General features: G+C 45.4%; 1 protein-coding gene across 5 annotated transcripts in view; it reads left to right on the top strand.

Annotated features, from left to right (window-relative positions):
- Ldlrad3 (low density lipoprotein receptor class A domain containing 3) overlaps window positions 1–20,463 on the top strand; it is a 242,004-nt gene that overhangs the window by 183,886 nt on the left and 37,655 nt on the right. The gene's annotated exons all lie outside the window — the stretch shown is intronic.

Raw genomic sequence — 20,463 nt, 5'->3', positions numbered from 1 at the left:
CTGTGAGTTTGAGGCCAGCCTGGTGTACAGAGTGAGATCCAAGACAGGTACCAAAACTACACAGAGAAACCCTGTCTCAAAAAAAAAACAAAAACAAAACAACAAAAAAAATTGCAGCCTATTTCCTGCCTTGCCCCCAATCACTCTTCATGTCTGGAGGCATCTATTTATCATAATTCTGGGATATTTTGGTTGTGATGGTGTGTGTGTGTGTGTGTGTACCTCAGGAGTCAGCTACCTTGTTTTTTGAGACCAAAGTCTCTCATTCTCCTGGACCTCACCTACGAAGCTAAGCTGGCTGGCTAGGATCTACCTACCTACCTGTAGGTAGATCTACCCTGGGATCTACCTGTCTCCAGCCCTGGGCTGACCGATTGCCATCACACTGAGCTTTTGAACGTGGATGCTGGAGACCAAGCTTTGCTCCTCCTGCCTCCACAGCACGCACTTGGCCAGCTGACTCATCTCATCAGCCCCAGTGTTTGGTTTAGCCACTTAACTGTCTACTCACAAACAGTAGAATTTAGTATTAGCTTATGATGTAAGTGCCAGCCTGTAAGGTCACCAGGGCAGAACCTGTTCTAAACATGGACGTTCCCGGTCATTCGGAACACCTGCTGCAGACACATGCTCTGTGGGAGCTTTGTGGAGTGAGTGACCGGAAGAGAGGCTTTCTTACTGTGGTTTTCTTGAATTGAAGAAAGTAAAGGGAGGGTCGAAGCCTTGCTTGGAATAGACTAGAAATGGGGAGGATGAGGAAAAGCAGAGCTAGAAATGGGGTTGGCAGCATATGGTGACAGTCCTGAGGAAAGAGGAGACAAGGTGCCCACCGTAAAAACAGCACCACAGGACAGCAGGACAGGCACGGTTCTGCCTCATCCCTCTGTTCTAAGCCCGAGTCTAGGCCCACAGATGCCCAGTGCTGGGCCCGCAGCACCCCCCAGTGCCCCAGCCCCCGCAAAGGCTCCATCCTAGACCCTGAGCGTTACCCGGTGCTGATAAGACAGCAGAGGAAAATGTCTAAATCCTCACTGCTGTGCACGAGGAAGATAAGCCGGGCGCTGACAGCGGTGAGAGCATCTCCCTCCCCCTCCTATTCTGTCTGAAACAGAATAAACCTGAGCAGCGGCTTAAACAGCCATCCCGGGGATGTGGAAATGATGGGATTCTAACAGGCCACTTGTGGCTAATACTGCAAGCCTCTGAAGGTTTGTTCTCAGACTTTTTGGTCCACACAGGCCAGACTTGAGGGCCTTTGGCACCATAACCAGAAGATCAAGGCTTCCAGAAAGCCAGTGTGATCTCCCATCAGTGTAGACAAGGCCCGAGGGAGTCTGACTTCTGTTTAGCATGGCGGTTGTGCCAGGCCCTCCTTGAAAGATTTAATTATACCACACGGCTGTTCTCTCTCTCCTCTTAGTCCATGTTAGCCTTGCTGCAGCAGCAACAAAAAAATTAATTCTTCCTCTTCGCTTCTCAGAGGTCAGTTTCTTTCCTTTAAAATGTTTTTATTAGCTCCTTGTTCAAGCTAGGAACTCTGCCTGTCAAAGGAAAGGGTCTTTGACGGGACTGGGCGCTGGCTCAGGAGGTAAAGCACTTGCTATGCAGCATAGTGCCTGAGTTTGGATCCCAACAGCCTTGTCAAAGACCAGGCATGGTTTCTGTAACTCCAGCCAGGGAGAGGGTGCTTCGGTAGGGAAATCCCCTGAACTTGCCAACCTTACCAAACAGTGAGCTGCAGGTTCAGGACGCGACCTTGCCTCCAAAGGTAATAAGGTGGACAGCAAGAGAGGAAGACACTTGACATAGTCTCTGCATGCACCACATGCTTACAGAAGTGAGCACACCTACACACACACACACACACACACACACACACACACACACACACGAGGGAGTAGAGAAGGTATGAGAAGTAGAGAAGAATGTATTAAGCAATGATGAGTCTTTTTTAGCTGTAGATTACCCTTTTATATTGGTTTTTGTTTTTGTTTTTTTAAGTAGAAATGGAAGGATTGGAGTTGAAAATGCATTAGTGACCTTTGAATGTCATGCAATTATGTAGTAAGAACCCAAGATGGAAGCCAGATCCTGAACCTCCAGCATGCCTTTCTCTCTTCTATACAATGAAGACATACATCTCTCTGATTTCTTCTGCTGCTGGGAGAGAGGGAGAAAATAGTTAGCATATTTCAAGAGCTGTTTGGATGTGATACACTGGGTATGCTCTTTCCAAGGTCCCTGTGAAGCAAAGGATAGTTGAGTCGGTAGCTGGATGGATGGATGGCACATGATGGATGCATAAATATGTTAGTGGGTAGGTGAATGGATGGAGTCTAAGAATTCCAGGGGCCAACTCCACTTCTATCCAGGACTTACCAGCTCCTCTAAGATGGATACCTTAGTAGATGTGTCCAACCTGGGCTTCCAACCAGGGAATTTTATTTTGCCAGTAAGTAATAGTCACTGCAGCAACACATCCCCTGCCTAAAGCAACCGGGGACAAGTGTAAGTTATTTGAGGATGCGAGCCCAGACTTTAACCAGCTTCGCAGAGCCCACTATATGTAATGCATCATAGGTGCTCTTTAAATGTTGAAATGAATGAAGCGTGTCAGTTAACATGAGGCTCTCTGAGAATACATTAACATCTATCAAGAGTTCGGCAATCTACAGATTTTGAAATATCCAAAAATAATCACCCCTAGAGAGAGCTCCGTAAATCAGCAATGAAAGAGCTAAAAGAAAACTATAAATCATTCCATTACTGTTTCATACGTTTCCAAGTAAGTGGTTTTGGAAGCGTGAGTGGTGCATAAGCTGTATTTAGTCTTGGTGTGCTAAGCAAATTTGAACCAAATATAAATCCTGGCATGGTATTTTGAATCCCCATAGGGAGGGACAGGGGGTTGGGGAAGGAGAAGTGGAGGAGCATCAGAGCTATTTGGGGAAGTTTAATCTACATTTTTAGAAAGATACAGTTTAAAGAGTTGGAATATCAGTCACCCCCACTGTCAGGATTCTTCATCGAGAGAAACGACAGGAGGTCCAGTGTTCCTCAGGTCTCTTCAGATCGCATTATTAATAAGAGTGTTGTTGCCCTGTGAGCCATGTGTGAGCTTTCTTGGCATACCTCCCTGTCCTTCGCCTCCTTATTTACAGCTTGCAGTAGACTTGTTGAGTGGGAAGCAAGAACCCAGACAGAATGTTAATGCCGAGTAATGACATGTAAGCCGGTGACATCTTGGGTCTTGGGTGCACATCACTGAGGGAGGCCCAGTCAGCTGTGGCCCTGCTCCCGACATTAACTTTGATTTGCTCCACATTGCATGAAGAATGAAGCGGAGCCTCAGCTGTGAGCATCTCAGACGGGCGCTGATGATGGCCCTTAAATCTATCCTTGCCCTCCAGAGACTGACTTAATTAGCCAGGGCTATGAGCTTAGCTAATGGTGGGCTGGGTGAATGCTTGATTTGCAATGGAAATTCAGTTTGGCATGGAGTCTTGGGGTTAAGAATGCATTGGCGAATTTTGCAGCACTTCCTCAGAGCTTCCTTCTCACAGGTTTTTCTTTCTGGAATATTTCAAATGCTAGGGATGAGACAGCTTTGTCCTTAGCACTGGATCCTATCCACAGGCCTCAGCGGTTGTGATATTTAGCAGGACAGATAGAGACCCAAGAGGCCAAACAGCTTCTTCCTTCCCAGGCAGATGAAACAAAGACCAGCTCACTGCCTGGCCTGTGTGTGTCTGCAGGGGTATTTGATATGAGGAGGAAACTCCAGGAGCTAAATCCAGGGGCAGAGAAAGCGGCACAAATGCATTAGGCCAGAAGCCAGTGATTAGGAACCAGGAAAGGGGATCTGCAGTGATGGAAGCCTGAAGATAAGCAGTTCTGGTTGGATGCCATCATGGGCAGTTGCCTGCTTTAATGTCTGGATAAGAACTTGCTTGTAATTGGTAGATGGATTGTGTGGATGGAAATGGAGCCTGAAAAGAATCTATTCCCTTCCAGCAATTAAACACCCACCCCCCTTCCTTCTCATTCTGACTGCTCAGCAGACCCAGACTCCTAATCCTCAGCACAGAAGCAGATCAGAGCCCAGGCTGGTTTGAATTAGTCCCTGTGATCCATAGTAAAGTGCTTGCCCTGCCTTCCTCCCCTGTGATGTGTGACGGGGTATAGTCCGGTACACCGTGTGCATAAGTGGATGTGGGGAGATGTGGATACAGATGCCTGTGAGTTGCAGGTGGGTCCCTTTTAAATGTCACTTCCATCTGATTTCTTCCTTTCCTGTCCATATACTGACATACCCTCTTGACCACTTCCTCAAGTACTGATGGTAGCTTCCTAGAGTGGGATATAGAAGGCCATTAGTCTTCAGGGATTTTTTTTCCTTACAAAAAAAAAAGAAGAAAGGGAGGAAGGAAGGAAGGAAGGAAGGAAGGAAGGAAGGAAGGAAGGAAGGAAGGAAGGAAGGAAGGAAGGAAGGAAGGAAGGAAGGAAGGAAGGGCAAGAAGAGGGGCTAGTGAGTCTGTTCAGCAGGTCCAATTTTTGCTCTGCAGCCTGGCAACCTAAATTCACTTCCCAGGATCCACATCAAGATGAAAAGAGAGAACCAAATCCACAAACTTTGTTTTAAAAACACAAACCTTTTGATTTGGTGCATGAACTGAAAAGGATGGTGTTTGCAGTATAAATCACTGTGCATATATTAAGATGGTATCTGCAGACTCTTGGCAAAGCTGATTGCTACAAGTGAAGGTTTAGGATGCTGGATGACACATGCAGACTCCACACAGCTCTTTCCGTTGGGTCGGTAGTGGCTGCAACGCCTCACTGCCCCTGTCCAGGGCCTGCTTCACTGCTTACAAAAATAGACACTGAGAGCCTCTGGGAGGAGAGACATCAGTAACAGGACAGAATTAAGACATTGCTCCTGCCACTACCCTTAGTGAGACTTCAGGTTACACAAGAGCTGACATTGTGACAGAGTCTGTGACTATCGCCACTATCCATCTTGGAGCTTCTCGGCTCAGCTTTCAAGATTAAAATTGTGAAGATGCCTTATTTGGGACAGTCTGCCCATCAGGAGTGACCTCCTCCTCCCCCCTCTTCCCCCTCCTCCTTCATCTCCCCCTCCTCTTCCTGCTGCTGCAACCTGTTTGGGTCCACTCAAGTGTCGCTTTATTTGAACTTGAGTGAGTCAGCCACATAGAGAGTATATCAATAAACTCATTGCTCAGATGAAATCGTTCCCCTGTCCCTGCACCTTACATCAGTCCTTAAATTGCTCCTTATTTCCAGAAACAGATGGCCTGCTGCAAAAATTTTTTGCTTGAATGGAAAAAAAAACATCTAGAGGTGATAGATTTCAAGTGCACTGACTTGCCATGGAAAGAAGATGCTGTTGGGGCTGATCCCTGGAAGGAGCAGTGTTGTCCATTCTGGTTTCTAACTGTCCATAGATCCACCTGTTAGTTGCACCATACAGCAGATCTCTTCCAAGTAATGGAATTCAACAACCGGAGTGACTGTGTGAGACTCTGAGAGGCCAGTGGTTTAACACTGACAGCCCTGACTCCTTTAACTTCCTGAGCAAAGCATTTTGAGCAGAGGTAGGTGCTTTGCATGGAAGCAGCCAGCCAGGTTCTCCTGTGTCCCAGATCTGATGTCATGGTAGAGAATTCAGTGTTACAAATGTGCCTCGCCTTGAATTAGCCAGGGTTCAGTTGTCACTGAAACTGGAAAAAGACATCTTTTTTAAATCTTATACAACTCATTTGCTTTTCAGAAACACAATAAAGTCTTGCTTCCATTATGAAAGTAACCACAGTGATTACAGGGTGTTTTAAGAATAGAGGAAGGGAAAATAATCCTGTGTTTCCTGCTTCCATAAGTAAGCATTACAGCAGTTGGTGTCCTTCCTTCCATCTTCTGTCTGTGCAAAGGTAATGGAGTCTTCTGGTTCTCACAATTAGGATATTCATTGCTTTGCATTTTGTTCCCCCCCCCCTTACATTAAGTATTTCTCCGTCTTGTAAACTCTTACTCAGTGTCCTTAATGGTTATGTGATGTCCTTTCAAACAGATACACCTTATTTTCATTACTCACATGACTGCTAGTGTAGGTTTTGCCAATAAGTTGTTATTCACAGAGCTATAACAATCTCTTTTTTTGTAGTGCATTTGGGGTGTGTGTGTGTGTGTGTGTGTGTGTGTGTGTGTGTGTGTGTGTGTGTTTGTGTGTGTTTGCCTGTGTCAGGGTGCATATTTGTATGTGTGTGGAGGCCAGAGGGTGACATCAGTGTCACAGTTTCTTTCCATCCTATTAAGGTAGGGTCTGTCACTTGAATCCAGAGGTCTCTGATTCTGTAGTCTAGCTGTCGAGCTTGCTCTGGGGATGCCCTGTCTACCTCCTGAGTGCTGGAATTACAGAGAGGCTGCCACAGTTGCCTGGCGTTTATGTGGGTGCTGAATACATCCCCAGCAAGTGGCTTACCCACTGAGCCACCTCTCTAGCCCCATAACAGACTTCAATAGCTTTTTTAAATTCCGTATCTTAGGTTACTTCTTTAGGTCATTCATTCTTTTGTTTATTTATTTGTTTGTTTTTCGAGACAGAGTTTCTCTGTGTAGTTTTGGTGCCTGTCCTGGATCTCACTCTGTAGACCAGGCTGGCCTCGAACTCACAGAGATCTGCCTGCCTCCCAAGTGCTGGGATTAAAGCTGAACTTGAACTCAGAGAGATCCTCCTGGCTCTGCCTCCCGAGTGCTGGGATTAAAGGCGTGCTCCACCGCCCGACTTAGGTCAGTCATTCTTAAGAGTTTATACCAGCCATAAACATGCTAAGGACTCATTGCATTTTTATTACTAAATTGAACTAGATCTGTTTACACCCCCTGCAAGCAATTGAATTGACCTCTTTTTTTATTGTGTCTTTGCCAACATGGGGTGTTACTGCTTAAAATACCCTTCCCACATCAAAGGTAAGATGTGGTGTCTGTTCTTAACACTGAAGCTTCCCTTTAGTGTTGATTGCAATTTAATTTAGTAGGACTCTGCTGGTTTTCATTGTTCATGGAACTTCTAAGAAAATGCTCTTAAAACAGTCAATTCCATTTGTATTTTTATAGCACACACATAACAGTGGATTTGTTACGTTTCTCATTGTTGTTACCAAACACCGGACAAAAGCAACCTAAGGAGTCAGGAAGTTATTTTGGCCCATGCTGTGAACGCCCAGTCCATCACAAGGCAGAGAGAGGTGCCCGGGCATGTGGTATTTTGGAGTCCGGGAGCTGAGGGAGATGACTGCTGCTTCTCAGCTCACTTTCTCCCTTTTATTCAGTCTGGGACCCTGTCCATGATACTCCCACATCTGAGGTGGGCCTTCCGTCCTCAGTTTCCTCTCTGGAAGTGCACTCAGACACACAAAGTAATTCTAAGTCCAGTCACATTGATCAGGAGGTTGACAATAATGATCAACATCACCCCAACCTTAAAGGGGGGGCTAACATTCCTGAGAGTCCTCTGATTGAGATGACTCCTTCATTTTCAGCCAAAATAATAATAATAATAATAATAATAATAATAATAATAATAATAATAATGTCTCTATTATTTATTTTTGTGACTTCTAGCTTTTAGTCAGCCACCACTGGACACCTCCTGTTTGCAGTCCTCAAAGTATGTTTCCCTCTCCTCCTTCTCCCCACTCTTCTCTCTCCCTCCCTCTTTCCCTCTCCCTCCTTCTGCATCCTGTGGCAGCTCAGGTGAAGGTCTGACAGCAGGAAATTAACTGGCTAATCCACATGTGGAGCCCCTGGGTCCTGCCCCTTTCTCTGCTGAACATGATTTATGGTTGTTTGGCAGAGGGTCAAAATCTGATTCTGCCAAGTGGGATAGAGGGGGAAATATTTGATTTCTTTGACACCGTTCATTAAAAATTCATACATATAGATCTGAAAATGAAACATTTCTTCATGTCAACATGAGTTACAGTAGGAGCCTAGAGCAAGACCTGGCCACTGGAGCGCAGCACTGTCCCCCAGCAGTGACACCAGCACAGCAGTGCCTTTTGATGCGACGAGAAGGGAGAAGGCGGTCTAGATGCTAGAAGGTGGGATGGAAATTTTCTCTTTTGTCTGAGGGGCTTTTCCTTGTACCCAGAAGACCACTTGGTTCACTTGTCAAATGCATATTCAGTTTCAACTATTGGAAAGGAGCGTGCCAGTTAACTAGTAAGCAATGACTTACATTGAATGCCCCCACTCTTTCTACTTCTTTTTTTAATTTCTGCTTCCTTGACCTGTTCCTTTCCAGTCATCCGATTTTCACAGAGTCTAGACTGCAGGCCTTTCATTATAAACACCATCACTGCTTGGAAACATGATTATGCAGTCCAGTGCTTTGCACACTGTAATGCACACATAAATTGTCTGAATCTGTTAAAATAAAGGTTCTGATTCAGCAGGTCCAGGAGGAGTTAGGGGGGGGCTGCATCTTCTTCAGACTCCCAGGAGACGCCACTGCGAGATGCAGGCAACAGGCTTTGAAAACCAAGACTCTGGTATCCGCCATGTCTGTGCTGCGCTGAAAGCCACGCCCACCTGGGGGATCTGTGAATATCATGTGACCTTACTTGAGAGTAGGGTCTTTGCAGATGTAGTGAAGTTCTCCAAGGAACCAGCAGTCAGAGACTCATTCATTCATTCACTTCAGGGAATTGCCTCATAGTAGTTCCAAATCTGCTGGGCATGCCAATAGCCAGAAACCCAAGGAAGGACTGATGTTGTGGTCATGAGTCAAAAAGCAGGGTTACTTTTTCATGCAAGAACCTGGGTCATTCTCCTCATGGCTTTGACTGACTCGGTGAGGTCCAGTCACATGATCTGCTTTACTCAGCCTCCCGTTTAGATGTTTTTCAGACTAAATGTAATTTCTTCACAGCACCAAATTTGACTGGTGGTTTGACAAAAAGAGGAGAATTGCAGACTGACCAGGTGGACACAGAAACTTAACCACCCCATTGAGATCGGACTGTGTCCAGGTGAGCCCTAACTCCAACATGACTAATAGGCAGATAAAACAGAAGAAATGTGGATGCAAAGACTTAAGACACCCAGGACACATGAAGACAGAATGGTTGGTATGATACACAGGAAAGCCAAGGATTGCTGGCACCCACCAATTTGGGCCCCTGGTTTTGGGAACTGTGAACAAATATATTACTGTTGTTTTAAGCTACATTCTACTGTTTGTGGCACTTACTCTGTGTGTGTGTGTGTGTGTGTGTGTGTGTGTGTGTGTGTGTGTGTGTGTGTGTGTGTGTGTGTACACACATGTACAGGTGTAAAGTGTGTATACAGATGAGCATGTAGGTGCATGCCTGTAGATGCTAGAGGACAATCTCAGCTATCATTGCTCAGGACACTGGGTTTGGGTTTGGGTCTCCTGCTGGATTTGCTCAGGCACTGGTTTGGGGGTAGGATTTCTCACTGGGTTTTTTCAGGCACTGATTTGGGGATGGGGTCTCTCCCTGGGTTAGCTCAAGCACTGGTTTTGGGTTGGGATCTCTCACTGGGTTTGCTCGGGCACTGGTTTGGGGATGATGGGGTCCTTCACTGGGTGTGGCTCCCTGATTCAGCTTGACTGTGTGGCTGGAGGTCCTTCTTTCTCCGCCTCTCCAGTGCCGGAACTGTAAGTGTGCCTCACCATGCCAGGCTCTTTTATATGGGTTCCAGGGTTCAAATCCAAGGCCCCACGCTTGCACATCAAGCTTTACTGAATAAGCTGTCTCCAGAGCCCAGGTGTGGTACTTCGTCACAGCAGCACAAAGAAACTAGCACAGTGCTCTAACTAGTTAATAGGCAATGAGGAGAGTTAAGAACAGCACTGTGAAGCCACAGTGCTTGACTTTCCTGGGGTCTGCTACCTTGAAAGATGAGCCCAGAGTCTGGGAAGTCACCCTTACAAATGTGTCACTGTTAAAAAGCAGCTCAGAGCTACTGTGGCTGCAAATGAATTGGTCACTCCCCCACACTTCCTGGATCCTCACCTGGGAGGGCTCATCTGTTTTCTTTCCTGTCACCTCTCACTTTGCCTTCCGGTTGCAGGGCAGCCTCGTGACAGATGAGGAGGAATTAAATTTGCTTTTCTTTGAACAAACTACACTAATTAAAATGTGCCCCACTGGGATTGTCATTTGCCATAAGTAATGCATATTTCATTAACATTTGCTTTAAAAACCAACACGATCATAAAGTTGGGATTGCCTAAGTGCTGTCCAGATTTAATATGCATGATATAAGCTGCTGGCCTAGCGAGGAGCTTGAACAGGCAATTTTTGGTACCTGGCTGATGCTTGTTTTTAGCAGAGGTGAATCAATACCGGGTGAGGGTTAGACTAACAACGTGGGCTGTCAAGAACAGGAGAAATAATTAAAGTTATGATATTAGCAAAGCAACATGGCTGTAGGGGAGTACATAGATGATTTTACTCTGTCCCTCCCCTCTGCCTACTGCCTCAGGCACATGTTTTTGGCATTTTCAGAAGGAGGTGGAATCAGGAGGTATTTTTCTGCTAGCGAATGTTTAAGTAAATGTCAGTTGTGATCAATGGAGTCTCCACCAGGAAAGCAAAGCTGTAAAATGTCATTCATTTTACTTTTCAGTAACAGTTGTGGGAGGGGGGGGCAAGGGGCACATATATACATGCACATTCATGTATGTGAGTGTACACCCGAAACCTGTGACATCAACTTGAGTCACAAATACCAACCCAAATTTGTGGTGAAGAGACAAAATAACCTTGCCAAAGCCAAGCTCCTCTTAACAGGCATGTTAGGGGGATTTCAAATTTCCATTATTGTAATCTTTTTCAACTGTAGGAGTCATCAAATTTAGGTGACTCTCACAAGCATCCAGAGGTGAACTTCAGACAATGCCTCAGCCGCATGTTCTCTGAGCTCAAAAGTGACACTTTGGAAAGAATTTTGACATTTGGGTTGAAGCATGGTTTTGAAGAGAAAACACAATCACATACCACATAACCACATGTAGGTAGGTCGTCAAGGTCAACACCGTGTGTTCAGTGTGGACGTGAAATGCCCTCCACAGGCTTACAGTAGGACTGTGAGAAGTGACTGGATCATAAGGACCCCGACTTCACCAATGGGTTAGCCCATTCAGGGGTTCGTAGCTTCTCAGAGTTTAGGGAGAGGATGGCTACATTAGGACAGTGCTTCTCAGCCTTCCTAATGCTGCAGCCCTTTAATACGGTTCCTCATGCTGTGGTGACCCACACACACCATAAAATCATTTTCGTTGCTACGTCGTAACTATAGTTTTGCTACATTTATGAATCGTAATGTGAATGGCTGATATGCAGGATAGCTGATATGCGACCCACAGGTCCAGAATTGCTGCTTTAGGAGGTGGGTCCTAAGGGGAGGAAATAGTTCACTGGACTCTCTTTGTCCCTGACACCACCTTGTTTCTCCCTCTGCTTTTTGGCTACCCTTCGCTGAGTAGCTCTGCTCTACACAGGCTTCCCACAGTAGTGTCCTGTCTCACCAAGGCCCCAAACAACAGAACCAACTGAGCCGAGATCCAAACCAAGATCCAGATTAACCCTTCCCTCCTTTAAATTGACTTTCTTGGATATTCAGACATGGAATTCTTATTTGTTGGTACCGTTTACCCAGTAGCCACACATTGAGTATCTGTCCCATGACAGACAGTTCCAGACATAGAATAGTGAGTAAGATGGGCAGGAATCTCCATCTTCAGTGGACTTTCTGTCCAGACTGGTTACACATGGAGAAATATGTGGGAGGAGGTGTAGGGCCGTTCTACTGGCTCAAGCAGAGTGGGAATAGGAAATAGTGTAAGCTGTGGACAGACAGATAGACAGACAGACAGACAGACAGGAGGTGGGAGCCTGCTGGCCCGAAGGAACCCTGGCTTCAGTTCTGGATGTGATCTCAGGTTATGGCAGGTGCTCCTGCTGCTGAGCTGGGAATAGCCAGTGGAACTCTGGGGCTCTAAAAGGAGCCCGTGCATCAAAGAGCGGTAGCCAGGGCAGGGTGGAAAGAGAAGTGGTTGGTGCAGGCTGTGCTTTGAAAGTAGAGTCAGTGTGCTTGTGGAATTGATGAAGGGTGTGAGAGAGGCGTCAAGGATGATGCCAGGGTTTCTGGACTGAAAAGAAGAAAAACAGAAGAGCAGAGTCACCTGTAAGAGACGGGAAGGACACATTGCCAAAGGAAAGGATCAATAACTCAGCCAGGATGTATTGTTGCTTGAAATACCATGTGGCCCTGGATAGCTGATCTCCAGGACAGATTGGCAACACTCACCCCCATTTATAGTTCATCATTAGCTTTTTAGTGAACTCAAGACCCCTCTGTTACCAGTGATTGGGGGTTGCTACTGAACTGGGTGTTTCCAGGTTCTTAGCATTTTATCCAGGAGTGAAATAAGAAGCCTCACAGATTGCAGAGAAGCCAAGTTAACTTTGTTTAAAGCAAAGTGAGAGAAAAGATCAGAATATACTGCAAAGGAGCAGCAGGCACGTGTGGAGATATCCAAGGGCCTCAGTTACTGTTGAGGCAGGGGCTTCTTTTATGGGATGAGAGAGAAGGAAGAGTTTGTTTACTAGGGGGCATAATGATGATGGTTCTTTGTTTTGATTGATTGATTGATTTATTGAATCATTTTTAAATCACTTAATTGTTTTTCTATTGTGGTATATATCCTTTTCCATTATGTATCTGATTTTCATCTTGTTCTGCCCAATTGTGCATAGTTATAAGATGGTAAATATAGGATTTTCCCTGAAAGTTCCCTGGAGGGCACAGTCTTGCCTTATTTCACATGCACCTAAAACCAATTCAGGCCAGATCAACTTCTACCCCTGCCCTGTACTTTGACATGTGGAAATGTGTTTGAACTGAATCTGTTTGATTGATACTCCTTAGAACAAGAAAAACATACTCGACGTTTCAGAAAGGGGGGGGGGGCTGATGCAGGTGGGTGGGGCTCATGGTTGCATTGTTTGGAGAGGATGTGTGTGCATAGTACGTAGGGGTGAAGGCTCTGGACAGCCAAGTGCATTCTTAGGAAACGGGGTTGTTCATAACCCAGTCCAGGCAGAGCTCCATGCTGCTCAGCTATTCTCTGTGCTTGCCTGCCTCACCTCCAACCTGAACATTCCAGTAAAATGTATTCCCTTCTGGTGTCTCTTGAAATCTATGATTAGTTTAAAAAAATAATAAGTAGTTTTACTTAACTACTAAAGTAATGAATACCCAAGACTAAAAATTTCTGAGAATTACAGAACTAGGTGAAAAAGGAAGTCTTCCTTGCCTTCATGCTCCCTTGGGGTACTCGATGTTAAAATTGGTTTGGGGGTTTCCAAAGCCACCTTTTCCCCATGTGTTATATGTGCTGGGCTCTGCGTTATTAAGCGCTGGATAAGCATCACCCGCCAGTAATCGGCTTATGAACCTTTGAGGTGTAGGTAACCTATTTCTCCACAGTTTGCAGATGAGTAAATAGAATCAAGGGAATGCATCTGTTGGGCCCGGGCTGGGGAGGGCACAGACTCAACACAATGTCATTAGACATCTGGGCTCCAGAGTTGAGGAGCCAGAACCCTAGGCTCCATGAGGAAATCTAGGAACATCCTGGCATCTCCTTCATAAGCTGTTTTCTGAAGATCCTACCTAAATTAAATGAAAACGAACTAATTAAAGGTGGCCTCTTTGAATAGCCTGCCATATTTCTAATTACAGTTTTCTCTCCCGAGAAGGCAGCCGAATATTGTTTTGGAAAGTTGCTCAATTATTAATGGCTGGATAACACTTGGAAAACGTAAAGTGTCATTAAATTGTTAATAAGAATGCCTTGTGGGGGGATGGGATGGGAACCAGTTGTCAGCGCTCTCTCGCGCTCTCTCTCTCTCTCTCTCTCTCTCTCTCTCTCTCTCTCTCTCTCTCTCTCTCTCACACACACACACACACACACACACACACACACACACTGTTGAGTGTGCTCAAACATGTCCCTAGCTCAGAGATTCCCTAAGCATGAGAAATGGGATATCAGCCTGACTGGCCTTGCCTGCTAGGAAACACCTTACACAATGTCCTCCCGTCCTGACTCTGGCCTTGCCACTGATCCAGGCTGTATCTAACAGAAAGGAGGGGCCTAGCTACATTGGAGCAGTAGAAACAGCTGAGCACAAACTCTTGCCTGTGAGAACTAGGGGAAGAAACTGATCAGCTCTACACAGGAAGTGGCTCCACATCCCTTCTGCTTGGAAGGGACCTTGTGGGGGAGTGTGGGGGAGTGACGTGTGTGATTGTCATTATGACAATTGACTATTCATACTCAAACATACACTCACACTCTCATATATCTGCAGGACATCCAGTGAGAGGAAGCAGAAAAATGTTGCTATTAGTACAGTATCTTGGAGTGATCTGAATTTGATCCTGTGGGCTCAAAATTTTAGCATCAAGATTTTCTTCCTTGTTCACTTTCACCCCAGTCTGCTCCCCATCAAGAAGATGGGGGGGGGGAGGGCAAGCTTCCAGCTGGCAATGTTGCCTGCTTGTTGGAACAGTTACTCTCCTGAGAGACTGGTTCTACTCATCCTCCGTAGTTGCATAAGCTTCTGTTCACTCACCCATGGACATCTTTCTGCCTTCGGTTCCCTGCCGAAGCTCCTACAGACCTTGATGTAACAGAACACCATTCTGTAAACAAGCCTTGATGACAAGCTATGCCTTCCCCTTCATCTGCCATCTTCTGCATCTTTGGGAAGACATTCCTGGAATGACCAGGGGCTGTGTATCGCCATTTAATCGTGACAGCTTTTAGTTTTTGTCTGCAATGAAGAAGAACTTGACATTATTAAGCATTAAGCAGTGAGCCGAGCTAGGACACTTGTCAGGAGGTTGCCATGTTTGAAGAAGCAGTAGGAATTTGGAGAGAGAAAAAAACAGGATTGATCAAGTTGGGGTGGAATTCAAGAGATGGAGTCATTATTCATTAAAAATGGCTTCCAATTTTTCAGTACTTAAATGTATCAGGAACTATACTGAGCATTGAGGCCCATCATTGGGGCTATAGATAATGAGGTGTCCACAGTGAGTGAGACACAGGAAGGTTAAGAGATCTAGCCTAGAGACACAGCAGTAGTCTACAAACGAGATATACTCTTCACAGGCTGTTGTGAGTGGAAAGACAAACAGCAGGTACTTATACGAAAAACAAGTTATGGTGGTAAATTTCCTCAAACTCAAAGCAAAGGTATGGGTATTTGTTTGCTTCTCAAAAAATCATTGGCTTTGAAGCATTCAAAAGTTTCTTAGCTTCTTTCTTGTTGTTATGATAAAAATGTCCTGACTAAGGCAACTTAAAAGAGAAAGGAGTTATCTTGCCTCACAGTTGGAGAGAGACAGTCCATCATGGTTGGAAAGTCGTAACAGCAGGCAAGAAAGGCCTTGTGGGGGAGCAGGAAGCTGGCTGAGTGTGTTTGAACTCAGAAAGCAGACAGCAAACAGGAAGCTATACCAGGTTTTAAATCCACAAGGCCTGCCCTCAGTGACCCACTTCTTTCTTTGAGGCTTTGCCTTTCCAAGGGTCCACCATCTTCCCACACAACAAAGTATTCAGAAACAAGCCTGCGGGCAACATTTTACATTGAAACTACAGAAAAAACATACTTTTCTGTCTAAACTATTAGATTAAAGTAAAATACATTGATTCTACCCTGCTACTTTGGAAAAGAAATGTCCATTCATTAAGAGGAAACACTAAATCCAGTTTGGACCAAAGGACAAGTTTAGCACCTGAGTTTCACACAATTTCAGTATTTGTCAGGGTGTGGATGACCTCATACCTGTTATCATCACACATTCCTGAGACTGTATTTGGTCTCAAAGAATCAAATAGTGTTGTGCCCAGATCGAGACCCCCCAGAGAGACCACCGAAGACAAGCATGCTGGAATGCAAAAGCAAGGTTTAATTCGGGATATCCAAAAGCAATACAAGCCTAGGCAGGGACTTTGTCCAACAGATCCAACGCAGTGGAGGCTGGAGGAAGTGCCTGCGCCTCTCTGCAAGCTCAGGTTTTAAAGGCAAAAGCCACAAGGTTACATCATTTAGGGGTGCTAGTACAGGTACAATTCTGATTGGCTCGCTTCTAGGGACTTTCTAGAAATCATGGTTTAATCTTATTTCTAAGGGGGTGGTTGCCCGTCACCATTTCTCATTGGCTGCCCCCAGGTGGGGACATCTGGTGATTACACAGTCACTATGGAGACTAGGGTTGGGATATTCTGTGGTCAAACAGTTACCTAGGGAACCAGGGAGAGGACATCCCATAGTCCGGCAGTCATTACCTCGTGACTACCTTGTTACTCTGTGCTTTTACACTTCCTGGTTTCTGGAATCTGGACTGACTGGTTTCAGCAACTCATGGCCTATTCCAGTAACTCATGGCCTGCACCTAAAAGAAATCTTAGGCCTTAGTTTTAGGTAGCATTTTGGTCTTATTTTGGTTCCTCAATAGGTATGATTAGCACCCCAGAATCTGGGTTTTAATAAGCTCCAAAGGTAACCCTGTTCCATACAGTCATTTGAGTGTCCTATCATCTACCACACCTCTGTTAACCCAGTGCCTAAATTGTTTCTATATTTTGGTTCCCTCTGCTGCTTTCTAAGTAATTCCTCCTGCACATCTTTCAACTTTTTTATTCTCTTTTCCTCTGTGTCTAATCTACTGTTCAACTGCTCTGTTGAGTTTTCTTCATTTTTAGTGATAGTATTTTTCATTTCAATGCATTCTATTTGGATATTTTCATTCTATTTGGATATTTTCAGGTCTGTTTCTTCTTTTTTTGTAAAAAGTAGCTTGCTGTTTATTCTCTGCAGATGGATGTATTCAAGCTTTTCCTTCATGACTTAAAAACAGCCACACACACATGGTTTGGTCTGACAATTTAGTGCTTGAAGTACATATCTGTTTCCGGTGTCTGTTTCATCTGGTTAACTTGTGGTCAGAATTGTGGGTATTTTTGTTGCTACTCAATGTCTTTGACAAATTATTTCTAAGGCTTTTGGAGTATTTGAAAAGAGAGATCTAGGTGGGGGTCTACTGGGTGCCTAGGAGGCCTGCTGGATTGGTACCACACCGGAGGAGCTTTGTGACGCTCCCTCGGCCTCCAGAGGGCACAAGCCCGAGGTGCACAGCCTGTGCGATCCAGCCACCCATGGGGATATATTTTTCATCATCTGCCCTGTACTTCTTGGAAACACAGCTTCCCTATAATGCCGTGGCTGTGGAGGAAGAGATTGAGTTCTGGGGTTTGTCTTCAGCCGAAGAGTTAGCTCTGTGGGGTCTAAGCATAGAGGATGACCTCCTTTAGACTCCCTTTCCGTGAACATCTTGACTTGGATTCCTCTGTCATTAGCAAAATGGGAACTCAAGTTTTTTTTAAACTTAACTTATTCTCAGGAGAGGAAAATGCCTTTGGTTGCAGGTCGACGCTTTCCCTTTTTGCCACCTCGTCGGTGCTATTAAGATACTTTTTCAAATGTTTTGCTCCAGATTTTTTTTTCTAGAACTTCTGTTTTTCATATTTTTGCCCAGTAGGCGAGTTTCTTGACTCTGTCACCCTGCATAACCAGGTCTGTGCTCTGGTCAGTCTGGTCCAGGCTTGGGATTAGAAGGCCAGAACAGAACCTCTGCCATGGCCTGCTATAGCAGGGCCCACTTCCTGACCCTGACCCACACCCTGAACCTCTGATATCCCAGGTGGCTCTGGGAGTCTGAGCTAAGAGAGCTTGGGGCTCACAGCAACAGTTAGTTTAGTGTACTAAAGAACAGGTCAAACTGTGCTTTTAGAAGGAGACAATGGGGATCCATAAAGGTTGGGAGGCTTGCAGGATGGGAATTTGGTGAGTAGGACCCACCACTGATCAGCTGCCCCCAGGCTACCCTTCCCTCTCTGAATCCTCCTGTTCCTCTAGGTGCTAATCCAGTCTGATTAATGCAGTGGCGCAGGGTGGCCTGTGTGCTTCACAGAAACTGGAGTGTGCAAGCTGATAAAAGCAGTCTGGTTTCCTTCACTGAAAAGTGGGTAGTCAGCCTGTGCCTGGTCGCCATCACTCTCGTTTTTATTATTCCTTCAAATGGATTAATTGGCCTCTTGAGAGGGGATTGCCACCCATCCTGAAGGATGCCTCTCTCTGCCACGTTAGTATATGCCCTTTACTCTGCTTGTGAAAGTCACTCCAGAAAGCACACATTCCTCTCCACCTGCAGTGCCAGATTTATCAGCCAATTCCCCGGGGAAGAAACAAGATAAAAAACCTCTGGCTATAAAGTATGGTTATGCACTACACTCTGTTGGTTTTGTGTCTAGACAGAGCTAAGAGACCCCTTTGTGGCCCTGGCGATACCTAGATGGCTGTATGTTTACCTCTTGATAAGAAAGATGGGCTTGACGTTTTTATGGATTGGGCGGAGGCCACAGAGTCTAGCACAGAAAGCAGTAGTCCAAAAGCCAGAAGGGGACATGAACACTGGTGTGCCTGCCCCTCTCTGAATGGAAGTACATACAGCCTTACAGCTGTGAGAAGACTCTAGAGTCCAGACCTCTCACCGAATTGCTTCCCCTTGTGCCTGTTCCATGCATCTCTGTGCCTGAGGTCTTCATTGGTGAAGTAAAGGGAACCGAAGCACCAAGTGGTGTTGTAAAGGTAGATCGTTTGGCATGCTTACAGTGCAGTACGCACTCCCACAGGCGCTCTTAGGATGACTGTGCCAGCCCGGAGAGACTGTGTGCAGGTACTGGCAGTGTCTGCAGGATGCTCCTGTTCAGTGAGTCATGGGAGCTAACAGGCCCATTTGGAAAGGGGCTTGTTTGGAACAGTTGGTCCACCTCCAGAAAGCTTTACAGCCTGAATAGCCCTGCCAGACTGATTGCATGTGTGGTCTAGGATCATCCTGTTCATTGCCAAGACACATGTGAGCCAGCAAGCCAGGAGACACCTAGGATAGGAATACCTAGAATCAGAAAGTCCCTGGGAAATGCAGGTGTTAGACTGGATGCCATGAAGCAGGTCTTGACTCAGGATTAATAAAACATGAAGTCCGTACCAAGCACATGCTCATGCACTTGACCATGGTAGAGTGAGCCCCTTCTCATATATCTGTATATCTGCATACAACTGGGGAATTTGGTGAAACTAGTTCCCTGTTTGAGTTACCTGGGTACACGCATTTTTCAGGAGTCATTGAACTGTATATGTAAAATGTAGGAATTACATCCCATTTTAGAAAATGAATTATTCTCCCTCATACGTTTATAGTAGAACTTAGGTAGGTGTATAGGAGGTTGTCACAACCCATGGGGCACCCATCAGTGGTTACTAGCTGGAAAAAGCACACCTGCTTACCATCTCTGGCACAAGTGTATGACATGATCCCAGCTCCAGCGAATTAACCTGGGACCCAGTCTTTACATCTGGTCCATCTTTTCCTTATTACCTTCATTTGAAAAATAGGTGGAGACTTTCTCGAATTTCATTTTCCTTTTTAAATGTTTTCATTGATGTTTGACCTTTTCATTTTTATAATCAGAAATACAGCTCAAGACTGGATAGAGTAAAAAGAAAAAGTCTCATGTCAGCATGCCTTTCCCCCGAACCCCTTTTACAGAACTGGCCGCTGTACTGTGGTTGGACAGCAACCTAATCTTTTGTATGAATGTATGTATATTTGTATATGCAATATAGACAGAGAGATATAAACATGTCTGCACAGGTACACAGAGTTTGAGGGTCTTATTGTAGGAATGGGATCAGACTGATGGCTCTGAATCTTGTACTTACTGCTTGATAAGCATTGGGTATCTTTTTGTGGAATTACCTTTCCTGCTGCTATTCCATTTTTTCAATGACTAGAATATATCCACTGTTTAGTTACTCACTTCTTCCAGTGTTGCTGACCTCACTCAAGATGGCAGATAGTTCAGCTGAGAAACAGACCCGTTGTGGAATGGGCTCCCTGCAGAAGATCCTATCCTGGATTCTGTGTGTGCTTGCTTTGAGTGCCATGGAACCTGGCTGGCTTCTGCAAATGCGATCAGTGGAGTAAGGAGCACTACACATGTCACTTGTCTGTGTGACTAAGGACATCTTTTGAATGCTGCAAGATGATTCCTGAGATAGGCCTCTCTCCTGCAGACAGACCCAAATAACTTAGGTTGAATTCCAGACGATGAAAGTGAGGTTTTAAGTAATAGCAAAGCCTTGTGTTTCTGAAGGGCTTTCACAGCCATTATCCTGTTTGATCCTGCTAAGAACCCTGAAAGTGTGTAGGGCTGCACTTTATTATCCTGAGGCTACAAGTGAGACCAAGTATCACAACGAGTGGTAATCAGCT

The sequence above is a fragment of the Peromyscus maniculatus genome, chromosome 4 (genome assembly GCF_049852395.1).
Source record: "Peromyscus maniculatus bairdii isolate BWxNUB_F1_BW_parent chromosome 4, HU_Pman_BW_mat_3.1, whole genome shotgun sequence".
NCBI classification, from domain to species: domain Eukaryota; kingdom Metazoa; phylum Chordata; class Mammalia; order Rodentia; family Cricetidae; genus Peromyscus; species Peromyscus maniculatus.
This window is presented reverse-complemented; position numbering and strand designations above follow the sequence as displayed.